The sequence below is a fragment of the Zeus faber genome (genome assembly GCF_960531495.2).
Source record: "Zeus faber genome assembly, chromosome: 17".
NCBI lineage: Eukaryota > Metazoa > Chordata > Actinopteri > Zeiformes > Zeidae > Zeus > Zeus faber.
Genome location: NC_137204.1, coordinates 2847676 through 2864132, shown reverse-complemented (window position 1 = coordinate 2864132; position 16457 = coordinate 2847676).

The following is a 16457-nucleotide window of genomic DNA, read 5'->3' as shown; positions in this document are numbered from 1 at the left end:
TCAATCTTTCTTTTTTCAAACTTTCTTGCAAACTTTCTTTCAATTGTTTAATCTTTCAATCTTTCTTTCATTCTTTCTTTCAGTGTTTCAATCTTTTTTTCATTCTTTCTTTCAATATTTCAATCTTTCAATCTTTCTTTCATTCTTTCTTTCAATCTTTCAATCTTTCTTCCATTCTTTCTTGCAATCTTTCTTTCAATTGTTTAATCTTTCAATCTTTCTTTCATTCTTTCCTTCAGTGTTTTAATCTTTTTTTCAATCTTTCTTTCATTCTTTCTTTCAATCGTTCTTTCTTTCGTTTAGTCTTTCTTTCAATCTTTCAATTTTTCAATCTTTCTTTCATTCTTTCTTTTAATCTTTCAATCTTTCTTTCATTGTTTCTTTCAATCTTTCTTTCATTCTTTCTTTCATTCTTTCTTTCAATCTTTCTTTCAATCTTTCTTTCAATCATTCTTTCTTTCTTTTAGTCTTTCTTTCAATCTTTCAATTTTTCAATCTTTCTTTCATTCTTTCTTTTAATCTTTCAATCTTTCTTTCATTGTTTCTTTCAATCTTTCTGTCCATCTTTCTTTCATTCTTTCCTTCAGTCTTTCATTCTTTCTTTCAATCTTTCTTTTTTCAATCATTCTTGCAATCATTCTTTCAATTGTTTAATCTTTCAATCTTTCTTTCATTCTTTCTTTCAGTCTTTCAATCTTTTTTTCAATCTTTCTTTCATTATTTCTTTCAATCTTTCTGTCCGTCATTCTTTCTTTCAGTCTTTCTTTCAATCATTCAATCTTTCAATCTTTCCTTCTATCTTTCTTTCAATCTTTCTTTCATTCTTTATTTCAATCTTTGTTTCATTCTTTCTTTCAATCTTTCATTCAATCTTTCTTTCAATCTTTCTTTCAATCTTTCTTTCAATCTTTCTTTCATTCTTTATTTTAATCTTTCAATCTTTCTTTAATTGTTTCTTTCAATCTTTCTGTCTTTCAATATTTCTTTCAATCTTTCAATCTTTCTTTTTTTTTCAATCTTTCTTTCAATCTTTCTTTTATTCTATCTTTAAATCTTTGTTTTTTCAATCTTTCTTGCAATCTTTCTTTCAGTCTTTCAATCTGTCTTTCAAACTTTCAATCTTTCTTTCAATCTTTCAATCTTTCAATCTTTCTTTCAATTTTTCTTTCAATCTTTCAGTCTTTCTTTCATTCTTTCTTTCAATCTTTCAATCTTTCAATCTTTCTTTCATTCTTTCTCTCAATCTTTCAATCTTTCTTTCAATATTTCTTTCAATCTTTCTTTCTGTCAATCTTTCTTTCCATCTTTCTTTCCATCTTTCTTTCATTCTTTCCTTCAGTCTTTCAATCTTTCTTTCAATCTTTCTTTCAATTTTTCTTTCATTCTTTCCTTCAATCTTTCAATCTTTCTTTCAATCTTTCTTTCAATCTTTCATTCATTCTTTCTTTCAATCTTTCAATCTTTCTTTCAATATTTCTTTCAATCTTTTTTACTTTCAATCTTTCTTTCTTTAAATCTTTCTCTCAATCTTTCTTTCAAACTTTCATTATTTATTTCAATATTTCAATCCTTCAATCTTTCTTTCATTCTTTCTTTCAATCTTTCTTTCAAACTTTCAATCTTTCTTTCAATATTTCTTTCAATCTTTCTTTCTTTAAATCTTTCTTTCAATCTTTCTTTCAAACTTTCAATCTTTATTTCAATCTTTCAATCTTTCATTCTTTCTTTCAATATTTCAATTTTTCAATCTTTCTTTCATTCTTTCTTTTAATCTTTCAATCTTTCTTTCATTGTTTCTTTCAATCTTGCTGTCTTTCAATATTTCATTCAATCTTTCTTTCATTCCTTCTTTCAATCTTTCTTTCAAATTTTCTTTCAATCTTTCTTTTTTCAATATTTCTTTCAATCTTTCTTTCATTCTTTCTTTCAGTCTTTCAAAATTTGTTTCAAACTTTCAATCTTTCTTTCAATCTTTCTTTGAATCTTTCAATCTTCAATCTTTCAATCTATCTTTCAGTCTTTCTTTCAATCATTCAATCTTTCAATCTTTCTTTCAATCTTTCTTTCAATCTTTCTTTCATTCTTTCCTTCAGTCTTTCAATCTTTCTTTCAATCTTTCTTTCAATCTTTCTTTCAATCTTTCTTTCAATCTTTCTTTCATTCTTTCTTTCAATCTTTCTTTCAATCTTTCAATCTTTCTTTCAATATTTCTTTCAATCTTTCTTTCTTTAAATCTTTCTTTCAATCTTTCTTTCAAACTTTCAATCTTTATTTCAATCTTTCAATCTTCAATCTTTCTTTCACTCTTTCTTTCAATCTTTCAATCTTTCTTTCATTCTTTCTTTCAATATTTCAATCTTTCTTTCATTCTTTCTTTCAATCTTTCAATCTTTCTTTAATTCTTTCTTTCAATCTTTCTTACTTTCAATTTTTCTATCTTTCAATATTTCTTCCAATCTTTCAATCTTTCTTTTGTTATTCATTCAATCTTTTTTCTTTCAATCTTTCTATCCATCTATCTTTCAATCTTTCTTTCATTCTTTCTTTCAATCTTTCTTTTTTCAAACTTTCTTGCAAACTTTCTTTCAATTGTTTAATCTTTCAATCTTTCTTTCATTCTTTCTTTCAGTCTTTCAGTCTTTTTTTCATTCTTTCTTTCAATATTTCAATCTTTCCATCTTTCTTTCATTCTTTCTTTCAATCTTTCAATCTTTATTTCATTCTTTCTTGCAATCTTTCTTTCAATTGTTTAATCTTTCAATCTTTCTTTCATTCTTTCCTTCAGTGTTTTAATCTTTTTTTCAATCTTTCTTTCATTCTTTCTTTCAATCGTTCTTTCTTTCGTTTAGTCTTTCTTTCAATCTTTCAATTTTTCAATCTTTCTTTCATTCTTTCTTTTAATCTTTCAATCTTTCTTTCATTGTTTCTTTCAATCTTTCTTTCATTCTTTTTTTCATTCTTTCTTTCAATCTTTCTTTCAATCTTTCTTTCAATCATTCTTTCTTTCTTTTAGTCTTTCTTTCAATCTTTCAATTTTTCAATCTTTCTTTCATTCTTTCTTTTAATCTTTCAAACTTTCTTTAATTGTTTCTTTCAATCTTTCTGTCCGTCAATCTTTCTTTCAGTCTTTCTTTCAATCATTCAATCTTTCAATCTTTCCTTCAATATTTCTTTCTTTCAATCTTTCTTTCAATCTTTATTTCATTCTTTCCATCAGTCTTTCAATCTTTCTTTCAATCTTTCTTTTTTTCAATCTTTCTTTCAATATTTCTTTCAACCTTTCTTACTTTCAATCTTTCTTTCTTTAAATCTTTCTTTCAATCTTTCTTTCAAACTTTCAATCTTTATTTCAATCTTTCAATCTTTCAATCTTTCAATCTTTCTTTCAATCTTTCTTTCTTCTTTCAATCTTTCTTTCATTCTTTCTTTCAATATTTCAATCTTTCAATCTTTCTTTCATTCTTTCTTTCAATCTTTCTTTTGTTATTTCTTTCAATATTTCTTTCATTCTTTCTTTCAATCTTTCTTTTTTCAATCTTTCTTGCAATCTTTCTTTCAATTTTTGAATCTTTCAATCTTTCTTTCATTCTCTCTTTCAGTCTTTCAGTCTGTCAATCTTTCTTTCAGTCTTTCTTTCAACCATTCAATCTTTCAATCTTTCTTTCTTTCAATCTTTCAATCTTTCTTTCATTCTTTCATTCTTTCTTTCAATCTTTCTTTTTTAAATCTTTCTTGCAATCTTTCTTTCAATTGTTGAATCTTTCAATCTTTCTTTCATTCTTTCTTCCAGTCTTTCAATCTTTTTTTAAATCTTTCTTTCAATCTTTCAATTTTTCAATCTTTCTTTCATTCTTTCTTTTAATCTTTCAATCTTTCTTTCAATCTTTCAATCTTTCTTTCATTCTTTCTTTCAATCTTTCTGTCTTTCAATTTTTCATTCAATCTTTCTTTCATTCCTTCTTCAATCTTTCTTTCAAATTTTCTTTCAATCTTTCTTTTTTCAATCTTTCTTTCAATCTTTCTTTCATTCTTTCTTTCAGTCTTTCAAAATTTGTTTCAAACTTTCAATCTTTCTTTCAATCTTTCAGTCGTTCAATCTTTCTTTCAATCTTTCAATCTTCAATCTTTCAATCTATCTTTCAGTCTTTCTTTCAATCATTCAATCTTTCAATCTTTCTTTCAATCTTTCTTTCTTTCTATCTATCTTTCAATCTTTCTTTCAATCTTTCTTTCATTCTTTCCTTCAGTCTTTCAATCTTTCTTTCAATCTTTCTTTCAATCTTTCTTTCATTCTTTCTTTCAATCTTTCTTTCAATCTTTCAATCTTTCTTTCAATATTTCTTTCAATCTTTCTTACTTTCAATCTTTCTTTCTTTAAATCTTTCTTTCAATCTTTCTTTCAAACTTTCATTCTTTATTTCAATCTTTCAATCTTTCAATCTTTCTTTCATTCTTTCTTTCAATCTTTCTTTCAATCTTTCAGTCTTTCTTTCAATATTTCTTTCAATCTTTCTCTCTTTAAATCTTTCTTTCAATCTTTCTTTCAAACTTTCAATCTTTATTTCAAACTTTCAATCTTTCAATCTTTCTTTCAATCTTTCTTTCAATCTTTCTTTCAATCTTTCAATCTTTCTTTCATTCTTTCTTTCAATCTTTCAATCTTTCTTTAATTTTTTCTTTCAATCTTTCTTACTTTCAATTTTTCTATCTTTCAATATTTCTTCCAATCTTTCAATCTTTCTTTTGTTATTCTTTCAATCTTTCTTTCTTTCAATCTTTCTATCCATCTATCTATCAATCTTTTTTTCATTCTTTCTTTCAATCTTTCTTTTTTCAATCTTTCTTGCAAACTTTCTTTCAATTGTTTAATCTTTCAATCTTTCTTTCATTCTTTCTTTCAGTCTTTCAATCTCTTTTTCATTCTTTCTTTCAATATTTCAATCTTTCAATCTTTCTGTCATTCTTTCTGTCAATCTTTCAATCTTTGTTTCATTCTTTCTTTCAATCTTTCTTACTTTCAATTTTTCTATCTTTCAATATTTCTTCCAATCGTTCAATCTTTCTTTTATTATTTCTTTCAATCTTTCTTTCCATCTTTCTTTCAATCTTTCTTTCATTCTTTCTTTCAATCTTTCTTTTTTCAATATTTCTTTCAATCTGTCAATTTTTCTTTCATTCTTTCATTCTTTCTTTCAATTGTTCTTTCATTCTTTCTTTCAATCTTTCTTTCTTTCAATCTTTCAATCTTTCTTTCATTCTTTCATTCTTTCTTTCAATCTTTCTTTTTTAAATCTTTCTTGCAATCTTTCTTTCAATTGTTGAATCTTTCAATCTTTCTTTCATTCTTTCTTCCAGTCTTTCAATCTTTTTTTAAATCTTTCTTTCAATCTTTCAATTTTTCAATCTTTCTTTCATTCTTTCTTTTAATCTTTCAATCTTTCTTTCAATCTTTCAATCTTTCTTTCATTCTTTCTTTCAATCTTTCTGTCTTTCAATTTTTCATTCAATCTTTCTTTCATTCCTTCTTCAATCTTTCTTTCAAATTTTCTTTCAATCTTTCTTTTTTCAATCTTTCTTTCAATCTTTCTTTCATTCTTTCTTTCAGTCTTTCAAAATTTGTTTCAAACTTTCAATCTTTCTTTCAATCTTTCAGTCGTTCAATCTTTCTTTCAATCTTTCTTTGAATCTTTCAATCTTCAATCTTTCAATCTATCTTTCAGTCTTTCTTTCAATCATTCAATCTTTCAATCTTTCTCTCAATCTTTCTTTCTATCTATCTTTCTTTCAATCTTTCTTTCATTCTTTCCTTCAGTCTTTCAATCTTTCTTTCAATCTTTCTTTCAATCTTTCTTTCAATCTTTCTTTCATTCTTTCTTTCAATCTTTCTTTCAATCTTTCAATCTTTCTTTCAATATTTCTTTCAATCTTTCTTACTTTCAATCTTTCTTTCTTTAAATCTTTCTTTCAATCTTTCTTTCAAACTTTCATTCTTTATTTCAATCTTTCAATCTTTCAATCTTTCTTTCATTCTTTCTTTCAATCTTTCTTTCAATCTTTCAGTCTTTCTTTCAATATTTCTTTCAATCTTTCTTTCTTTAAATCTTTCTTTCATTCTTTCTTTCAATCTTTCAATCTTTCTTTAATTTTTTTTTTCAATCTTTCTTACTTTCAATTTTTCTATCTTTCAATATTTCTTCCAATCTTTCAATCTTTCTTTTGTTATTCTTTCAATCTTTCTTTCTTTCAATCTTTCTATCCATCTATCTATCAATCTTTTTTTCATTCTTTCTTTCAATCTTTCTTTTTTCAATCTTTCTTGCAAACTTTCTTTCAATTGTTTAATCTTTCAATCTTTCTTTCATTCTTTCTTTCAGTCTTTCAATCTCTTTTTCATTCTTTCTTTCAATATTTCATTCTTTCAATCTTTCTGTCATTCTTTCTGTCAATCTTTCAATCTTTGTTTCATTCTTTCTTTCAATCTTTCTTACTTTCAATTTTTCTATCTTTCAATATTTCTTCCAATCGTTCAATCTTTCTTTTATTATTTCTTTCAATCTTTCTTTCTTTCAATCTTTCTTTCCATCTTTCTTTCAATCTTTCTTTCATTCTTTCTTTCAATCTTTCTTTTTTCAATATTACTTTCAATCTGTCAATTTTTCTTTCATTCTTTCATTCTTTCTTTCAATTGTTCTTTCATTCTTTCTTTCAATCTTTCTTTCTTTCAATCTTTCAATCTTTCTTTCATTCTTTCATTCTTTCTTTCAATCTTTCTTTTTTAAATCTTTCTTGCAATCTTTCTTTCAATTGTTGAATCTTTCAATCTTTCTTTCATTCTTTCTTCCAGTCTTTCAATCTTTTTGTAAATCTTTCTTTCAATCTTTCAATTTTTCAATCTTTCTTTCATTCTTTCTTTTAATCTTTCTATCTTTCTTTCAATCTTTCAATCTTTCTTTCATTCTTTCTTTCAATCTTTCTGTCTTTCAATTTTTCATTCAATCTTTCTTTCATTCCTTCTTCAATCTTTCTTTCAAATTTTCTTTCAGTCTTTCTTTTTTCAATCTTTCTTTCAATCTTTCTTTCATTCTTTCTTTCAGTCTTTCAAAATTTGTTTCAAACTTTCAATCTTTCAGTCGTTCAATCTTTCTTTCAATCTTTCTTTGAATCTTTCAATCTTCAATCTTTCAATCTATCTTTCAGTCTTTCTTTCAATCATTCAATCTTTCAATCTTTCTTTCAATCTTTCTTTCTTTCTATCTTTCTTTCAATCTTTCTTTCATTCTTTCCTTCAGTCTTTCAATCTTTCTTTCAATCTTTCTTTCATTCTTTCTTTCAATCTTTCTTTCAATCTTTCAATCTTTCTTTCAATATTTCTTTCAATCTTTCTTACTTTCAATCTTTCTTTCTTTAAATCTTTCTTTCAATCTTTCTTTCAAACTTTCATTCTTTATTTCAATCTTTCAATCTTTCAATCTTTCTTTCATTCTTTCTTTCAATCTTTCTTTCAATCTTTCAGTCTTTCTTTCAATATTTCTTTCAATCTTTCTTTCTTTAAATCTTTCTTTCAATCTTTCTTTCAAACTTTCAATCTTTATTTCAAACTTTCAATCTTTCAATCTTTCTTTCAATCTTTCTTTCAATCTTTCTTTCATTCTTTCTTTCAAACTTTCAATCTTTATTTCAAACTTTCAATCTTTCAATCTTTCTTTCAATCTTTCTTTCAATCTTTCTTTCAATCTTTCAATCTTTCTTTCATCCTTTCTTTCAATCTTTCAATCTTTCTTTAATTTTTTCTTTCAATCTTTCTTACTTTCAATTTTTCTATCTTTCAATATTTCTTCCAATCTTTCAATCTTTCTTTTGTTATTCTTTCAATCTTTCTTTCTTTCAATCTTTCTATCCATCTATCTATCAATCTTTTTTTCATTCTTTCTTTCAATCTTTCTTTTTTCAATCTTTCTTGCAAACTTTCTTTCAATTGTTTAATCTTTCAATCTTTCTTTCATTCTTTCTTTCAGTCTTTCAATCTCTTTTTCATTCTTTCTTTCAATATTTCAATCTTTCAATCTTTCTGTCATTCTTTCTGTCAATCTTTCAATCTTTGTTTCATTCTTTCTTTCAATCTTTCTTACTTTCAATTTTTCTATCTTTCAATATTTCTTCCAATCGTTCAATCTTTCTTTTATTATTTCTTTCAATCTTTCTTTCTTTCAATCTTTCTTTCCATCTTTCTTTCAATCTTTCTTTCATTCTTTCTTTCAATCTTTCTTTTTTCAATATTACTTTCAATCCGTCAATTTTTCTTTCATTCTTTCATTCTTTCTTTCAATTGTTCTTTCATTCTTTCTTTCAATCTTTCTTTCTTTCAATCTTTCAATCTTTCTTTCATTCTTTCATTCTTTCTTTCAATCTTTCTTTTTTAAATCTTTCTTGCAATCTTTCTTTCAATTGTTGAATCTTTCAATCTTTCTTTCATTCTTTCTTCCAGTCTTTCAATCTTTTTGTAAATCTTTCTTTCAATCTTTCAATTTTTCAATCTTTCTTTCATTCTTTCTTTTAATCTTTCTATCTTTCTTTCAATCTTTCAATCTTTCTTTCATTCTTTCTTTCAATCTTTCTGTCTTTCAATTTTTCATTCAATCTTTCTTTCATTCCTTCTTCAATCTTTCTTTCAAATTTTCTTTCAGTCTTTCTTTTTTCAATCTTTCTTTCAATCTTTCTTTCATTCTTTCTTTCAGTCTTTCAAAATTTGTTTCAAACTTTCAATCTTTCAGTCGTTCAATCTTTCTTTCAATCTTTCTTTGAATCTTTCAATCTTCAATCTTTCAATCTATCTTTCAGTCTTTCTTTCAATCATTCAATCTTTCAATCTTTCTTTCAATCTTTCTTTCTTTCTATCTTTCTTTCAATCTTTCTTTCATTCTTTCCTTCAGTCTTTCAATCTTTCTTTCAATCTTTCTTTCAATCTTTCTTTCATTCTTTCTTTCAATCTTTCTTTCAATCTTTCAATCTTTCTTTCAATATTTCTTTCAATCTTTCTTACTTTCAATCTTTCTTTCTTTAAATCTTTCTTTCAATCTTTCTTTCAAACTTTCATTCTTTATTTCAATCTTTCAATCTTTCAATCTTTCTTTCATTCTTTCTTTCAATCTTTCTTTCAATCTTTCAGTCTTTCTTTCAATATTTCTTTCAATCTTTCTTTCTTTAAATCTTTCTTTCAATCTTTCTTTCAAACTTTCAATCTTTATTTCAAACTTTCAATCTTTCAATCTTTCTTTCAATCTTTCTTTCAATCTTTCTTTCATTCTTTCTTTCAATCTTTCAATCTTTCTTTAATTTTTTCTTTCAATCTTTCTTACTTTCAATTTTTCTATCTTTCAATATTTCTTCCAATCTTTCAATCTTTCTTTTGTTATTCTTTCAATCTTTCTTTCTTTCAATCTTTCTATCCATCTATCTATCAATCTTTTTTTCATTCTTTCTTTCAATCTTTCTTTTTTCAATCTTTCTTGCAAACTTTCTTTCAATTGATTAATCTTGCAATCTTTCTTTCATTCTTTCTTTCAGTCTTTCAATCTCTTTTTCATTCTTTCTTTCAATATTTCAATCTTTCAATCTTTCTGTCATTCTTTCTGTCAATCTTTCAATCTTTGTTTCATTCTTTCTTTCAATCTTTCTTACTTTCAATTTTTCTATCTTTCAATATTTCTTCCAATCGTTCAATCTTTCTTTTATTATTTCTTTCAATCTTTCTTTCTTTCAATCTTTCTTTCCATCTTTCTTTCAATCTTTCTTTCAATCTTTCTTTCATTCTTTCTTTCAATCTTTCTTTTTTCAATATTTCTTTCAATCTGTCAATTTTTCTTTCATACTTTCATTCTTTCTTTCAATTGTTCTTTCATTCTTTCTTTCAATCTTTCTTTAAATATTTCAATCTTTCAATCTTTCTTTCAATCTTTCAATCTTTCTTTCATTCTTTCTTTCAATCTTTCAATCTTTCTTTCATTCGTTCTTTCAATCTTTCAATCTTTCAATTTTTCTGTCTTTCAATATTTCTTCCAATCATTCAATCTTTCTTTCATTATTTCTTTCAATCTTTCTTTTGTTATTTCTTTCAATCTTTCTTTCTTTCAATCTTTCTTTCCATCTTTCTTTCAATCTTTCTTTCATTCTTTCTTTCAATCTTTCAATCTTTCTTTCAAACTTTCCATCTTTCTTTCAATCTTTCTTTCCATCTTTCTTTCAATCTTTCTTTCATTATTTCTTTCAGTCTTTCAATCTTTCTTTCAAACTTTCAATCTTTCTTTCAATCTTTCAGTCGTTCAATCTTTCTTTCAATCTTTCTTCCAATCTTTCAATCTTCAGTCTTTCAATCTTTCTTTCAAACTTTCAATCTTTCTTTCAATCTTTCAGTCGTTCAATCTTTCTTTCAATCTTTCTTTCAATCTTTCAATCATTCAATCTTTCAATCATTCAATCTTTCAATCTTTCTTTCTTTCAATCTTTCTTTCAATCTTTCTTTCATTCTTTCCTTCAGTCTTTCAATCTTTCTTTCAATCTTTCTTTCAATCTTTCTTTCATTCTTTCTTTCAATCTTTCTTTCAATCTTTCAATCTTTCTTTCAATATTTCTTTCAATCTTTCTTTTGTTATTCTTTCAATCTTTCTTTCTTTCAATCTTTCTATCCATCTATCTATCAATCTTTTTTTCATTCTTTCTTTCAATCTTTCTTTTTTCAATCTTTCTTGCAAACTTTCTTTCAATTGTTTAATCTTTCAATCTTTCTTTCATTCTTTCTTTCAGTCTTTCAATCTCTTTTTCATTCTTTCTTTCAATATTTCAATCTTTCAATCTTTCTGTCATTCTTTCTGTCAATCTTTCAATCTTTCTTTCATCCTTTCTTTCAATCTTTCTTACTTTAAATTTTTCTATCTTTCAATATTTCTTCCAATCGTTCAATCTTTCTTTTATTATTTCTTTCAATCTTTCTTTCTTTCAATCTTTCTTTCCATCTTTCTTTCAATCTTTCTTTCATTCTTTCTTTCAATCTTTCTTTTTTCAATATTTCTTTCAATCTGTCAATTTTTCTTTCATTCTTTCTTTCAATTGTTCTTTCATTCTTTCTTTCAATCTTTCTTTAAATATTTCAATCTTTCAATCTTTCTTTCAATCTTTCAATCTTTCAATTTTTCTATCTTTCAATATTTCTTCCAATCGTTCAATCTTTCTTTCATTATTTCGTTCAATCTTTCTTTTGTTATTTCTTTCAATCTTTCTTCATTTCAATCTTTCTTTCCATCTTTCTTTCAATCTTTCTTTCATTCTTTCTTTCAATCTTTCAATCTTTCTTTCAAACTTTCAATCTTTCTTTCCATCTTTCTTTCAATCTTTCTTTCATTATTTCTTTCAGTCTTTCAATCTTTCTTTCAAACTTTCAATCTTTCTTTCAATCTTTCAGTCGTTCAAGCTTTCTTTCAATCTTTCTTTCAATCTTTCAATCTTCAGTCTTTCAATCTTTCTTTCAAACTTTCAATCTTTCTTTCAATCTTTCAGTCGTTCAATCTTTCTTTCAATCTTTCTTTCAATCTTTCAATCATTCAATCTTTCAATCATTCAATCTTTCAATCTTTTTTTCTTTCAATCTTTCTTTCAATCTTTCTATCATTCTTTCCATCAGTCTTTCAATCTTTCTTTCAATCTTTCTTTCAATCTTTCTTTCATTCTTTCTTTCAATCTTTCTTTCAATCTTTCAATCTTTCTTTCAATATGTCTTTCAATCTTTCTTACTTTCAATCTTTCTTTTTTAAATCTTTCTTTCAATCTTTCTTTCAATCTTTCTTTCAAACTTTCATTCTTTATTTCAATCTTTCAATCATTCAATCTTTCTTTCATTCTTTATTTCAATCTTTCAATCTTTCAATCTTTCTTTCATTCTTTCTTTCAATCTTTCTTTCAATCTTTCAATCTTTCTTTCAATATTTCTTTCAATCTTTCTTTCTTTAAATCTTTCTTTCAAACTTTCAATCTTTATTTCAATCTTTCAATCTTCAAGCTTTCTTTCAATCTTTCTTTCAATCTTTCAATCTTTCTTTCATTCTTTCTTTCAATATTTCAATCTTTCTTTCATTCTTTCTTTCAATCTTTCAATCTTTCTTTAATTCTTTCTTTCAATCTTTCTTACTTTCAATTTTTCTATCTTTCAATATTTCTTCCAATCTTTCTTTTGTTATTCTTTCAATCTTTCTTTCTTTCAATCTTTCTATCCATCTATCTTTCAATCTTTCTTTCAATCTTTCTTTTTTCAAACTTTCTTGCAAACTTTCTTTCAATTGTTTAATCTTTCAATCTTTCTTTCATTCTTTCTTTCAGTGTTTCAATCTTTTTTTCATTCTTTCTTTCAATATTTCAATCTTTCAATCTTTCTTTCATTCTTTCTTTCAATCTTTCAATCTTTCTTTCATTCTTTCTTTCAATATTTCAATCTTTCTTTCATTCTTTCTTTCAATCTTTCAATCTTTCTTTAATTCTTTCTTTCAATCTTTCTTACTTTCAATTTTTCTATCTTTCAATATTTCTTCCAATCTTTCAATCTTTCTTTTGTTATTCTTTCAATCTTTCTTTCTTTCAATCTTTCTATCCATCTATCTTTCAATCTTTCTTTCAATCTTTCTTTTTTCAAACTTTCTTGCAAACTTTCTTTCAATTGTTTAATCTTTCAATCTTTCTTTCATTCTTTCTTTCAGTGTTTCAATCTTTTTTTCATTCTTTCTTTCAATATTTCAATCTTTCAATCTTTCTTTCATTCTTTCTTTCAATCTTTCAATCTTTCTTTCATTCGTTCTTTCAATCTTTCAATCTTTCAATTTTTCTGTCTTTCAATATTTCTTCCAATCATTCAATCTTTCTTTCATTATTTCTTTCAATCTTTCTTTTGTTATTTCTTTCAATCTTTCTTTCTTTCAATCTTTCTTTCCATCTTTCTTTCAATCTTTCTTTCATTCTTTCTTTCAATCTTTCAATCTTTCTTTCAAACTTTCCATCTTTCTTTCAATCTTTCTTTCCATCTTTCTTTCAATCTTTCTTTCATTATTTCTTTCAGTCTTTCAATCTTTCTTTCAAACTTTCAATCTTTCTTTCAATCTTTCAGTCGTTCAATCTTTCTTTCAATCTTTCTTCCAATCTTTCAATCTTCAGTCTTTCAATCTTTCTTTCAAACTTTCAATCTTTCTTTCAATCTTTCAGTCGTTCAATCTTTCTTTCAATCTTTCAATCATTCAATCTTTCAATCATTCAATCTTTCAATCTTTCTTTCTTTCAATCTTTCTTTCAATCTTTCTTTCATTCTTTCCTTCAGTCTTTCAATCTTTCTTTCAATCTTTCTTTCAATCTTTCTTTCATTCTTTCTTTCAATCTTTCTTTCAATCTTTCAATCTTTCTTTCAATATTTCTTTCAATCTTTCTTTTGTTATTCTTTCAATCTTTCTTTCTTTCAATCTTTCTATCCATCTATCTATCAATCTTTTTTTCATTCTTTCTTTCAATCTTTCTTTTTTCAATCTTTCTTGCAAACTTTCTTTCAATTGTTTAATCTTTCAATCTTTCTTTCATTCTTTCTTTCAGTCTTTCAATCTCTTTTTCATTCTTTCTTTCAATATTTCAATCTTTCAATCTTTCTGTCATTCTTTCAATCTTTCTTTCATCCTTTCTTTCAATCTTTCTTACTTTAAATTTTTCTATCTTTCAATATTTCTTCCAATCGTTCATCTTTCTTTTATTATTTCTTTCAATCTTTCTTTCTTTCAATCTTTCTTTCCATCTTTCTTTCAATCTTTCTTTCATTCTTTCTTTCAATCTTTCTTTTTTCAATATTTCTTTCAATCTGTCAATTTTTCTTTCATTCTTTCTTTCAATTGTTCTTTCATTCTTTCTTTCAATCTTTCTTTAAATATTTCAATCTTTCAATCTTTCTTTCAATCTTTCAATCTTTCAATTTTTCTATCTTTCAATATTTCTTCCAATCGTTCAATCTTTCTTTCATTATTTCGTTCAATCTTTCTTTTGTTATTTCTTTCAATCTTTCTTCATTTCAATCTTTCTTTCCATCTTTCTTTCAATCTTTCTTTCATTCTTTCTTTCAATCTTTCAATCTTTCTTTCAAACTTTCAATCTTTCTTTCAATCTTTCTTTCATTATTTCTTTCAGTCTTTCAATCTTTCTTTCAAACTTTCAATCTTTCTTTCAATCTTTCAGTCGTTCAAGCTTTCTTTCAAACTTTCAATCTTTCTTTCAATCTTTCAGTCGTTCAATCTTTCTTTCAATCTTTCTTTCAATCTTTCAATCATTCAATCTTTCAATCATTCAATCTTTCAATCTTTTTTTCTTTCAATCTTTCTTTCAATCTTTCTATCATTCTTTCCATCAGTCTTTCAATCTTTCTTTCAATCTTTCTTTCAATCTTTCTTTCATTCTTTCTTTCAATCTTTCTTTCAATCTTTCAATCTTTCTTTCAATATGTCTTTCAATCTTTCTTACTTTCAATCTTTCTTTTTTAAATCTTTCTTTCAATCTTTCTTTCAAACTTTCATTCTTTATTTCAATCTTTCAATCATTCAATCTTTCTTTCATTCTTTATTTCAATCTTTCAATCTTTCAATCTTTCTTTCATTCTTTCTTTCAATCTTTCTTTCAATCTTTCAATCTTTCTTTCAATATTTCTTTCAATCTTTCTTTCTTTAAATCTTTCTTTCAAACTTTCAATCTTTATTTCAATCTTTCAATCTTCAAGCTTTCTTTCAATCTTTCTTTCAATCTTTCAATCTTTCTTTCATTCTTTCTTTCAATATTTCAATCTTTCTTTCATTCTTTCTTTCAATCTTTCAATCTTTCTTTAATTCTTTCTTTCAATCTTTCTTACTTTCAATTTTTCTATCTTTCAATATTTCTTCCAATCTTTCAATCTTTCTTTTGTTATTCTTTCAATCTTTCTTTCTTTCAATCTTTCTATCCATCTATCTTTCAATCTTTCTTTCAATCTTTCTTTTTTCAAACTTTCTTGCAAACTTTCTTTCAATTGTTTAATCTTTCAATCTTTCTTTCATTCTTTCTTTCAGTGTTTCAATCTTTTTTTCATTCTTTCTTTCAATATTTCAATCTTTCAATCTTTCTTTCATTCTTTCTTTCAATCTTTCAATCTTTCTTTCATTCTTTCTTTCAATATTTCAATCTTTCTTTCATTCTTTCTTTCAATCTTTCAATCTTTCTATAATTCTTTCTTTCAATCTTTCTTACTTTCAATTTTTCTATCTTTCAATATTTCTTCCAATCTTTCAATCTTTCTTTTGTTATTCTTTCAATCTTTCTTTCTTTCAATCTTTCTATCCATCTATCTTTCAATCTTTCTTTCAATCTTTCTTTTTTCAAACTTTCTTGCAAACTTTCTTTCAATTGTTTAATCTTTCAATCTTTCTTTCATTCTTTCTTTCAGTGTTTCAATCTTTTTTTCATTCTTTCTTTCAATATTTCAATCTTTCAATCTTTCTTTCATTCTTTCTTTCAATCTTTCAATCTTTCTTTCATTCTTTCTTTCAATATTTCAATCTTTCTTTCATTCTTTCTTTCAATCTTTCAATCTTTCTTTAATTCTTTCTTTCAATCTTTCTTACTTTCAATTTTTCTATCTTTCAATATTTCTTCCAATCTTTCAATCTTTCTTTTGTTATTCTTTCAATCTTTCTTTCTTTCAATCTTTCTATCCATCTATCTTTCAATCTTTCTTTCATTCTTTCTTTCAATCTTTCTTTTTTCAAACTTTCTTGCAAACTTTCTTTCAATTGTTTAATCTTTCAATCTTTCTTTCATTCTTTCTTTCAGTGTTTCAATCTTTTTTTCATTCTTTCTTTCAATATTTCAATCTTTCAATCTTTCTTTCATTCTTTCTTTCAATCTTTCAATCTTTCTTTCATTCTTTCTTGCAATCTTTCTTTCAATTGTTTAATCTTTCAATCTTTCTTTCATTCTTTCCTTCAGTGTTTTAATCTTTTTTTCAATCTTTCTTTCATTCTTTCTTTCAATCGTTCTTTCTTTCGTTTAGTCTTTCTTTCAATCTTTCAATTTTTCAATCTTTCTTTCATTCTTTCTTTTAATCTTTCAATCTTTCTTTCATTGTTTCTTTCAATCTTTCTTTCATTCTTTCTTTCATTCTTTCTTTCAATCTTTCTTTCAATCTTTCTTTCAATCATTCTTTCTTTCTTTTAGTCTTTCTTTCAATCTTTCAATTTTTCAATCTTTCTTTCATTCTTTCTTTTAATCTTTCAATCTTTCTTTCATTGTTTCTTTCAATCTTTCTGTCCATCTTTCTTTCATTCTTTCCTTCAGTCTTTCATTCTTTCTTTCAATCTTTCTTTTTTCAATCATTCTTGCAATCATTCTTTCAATTGTTTAATCTTTCAATCTTTCTTTCA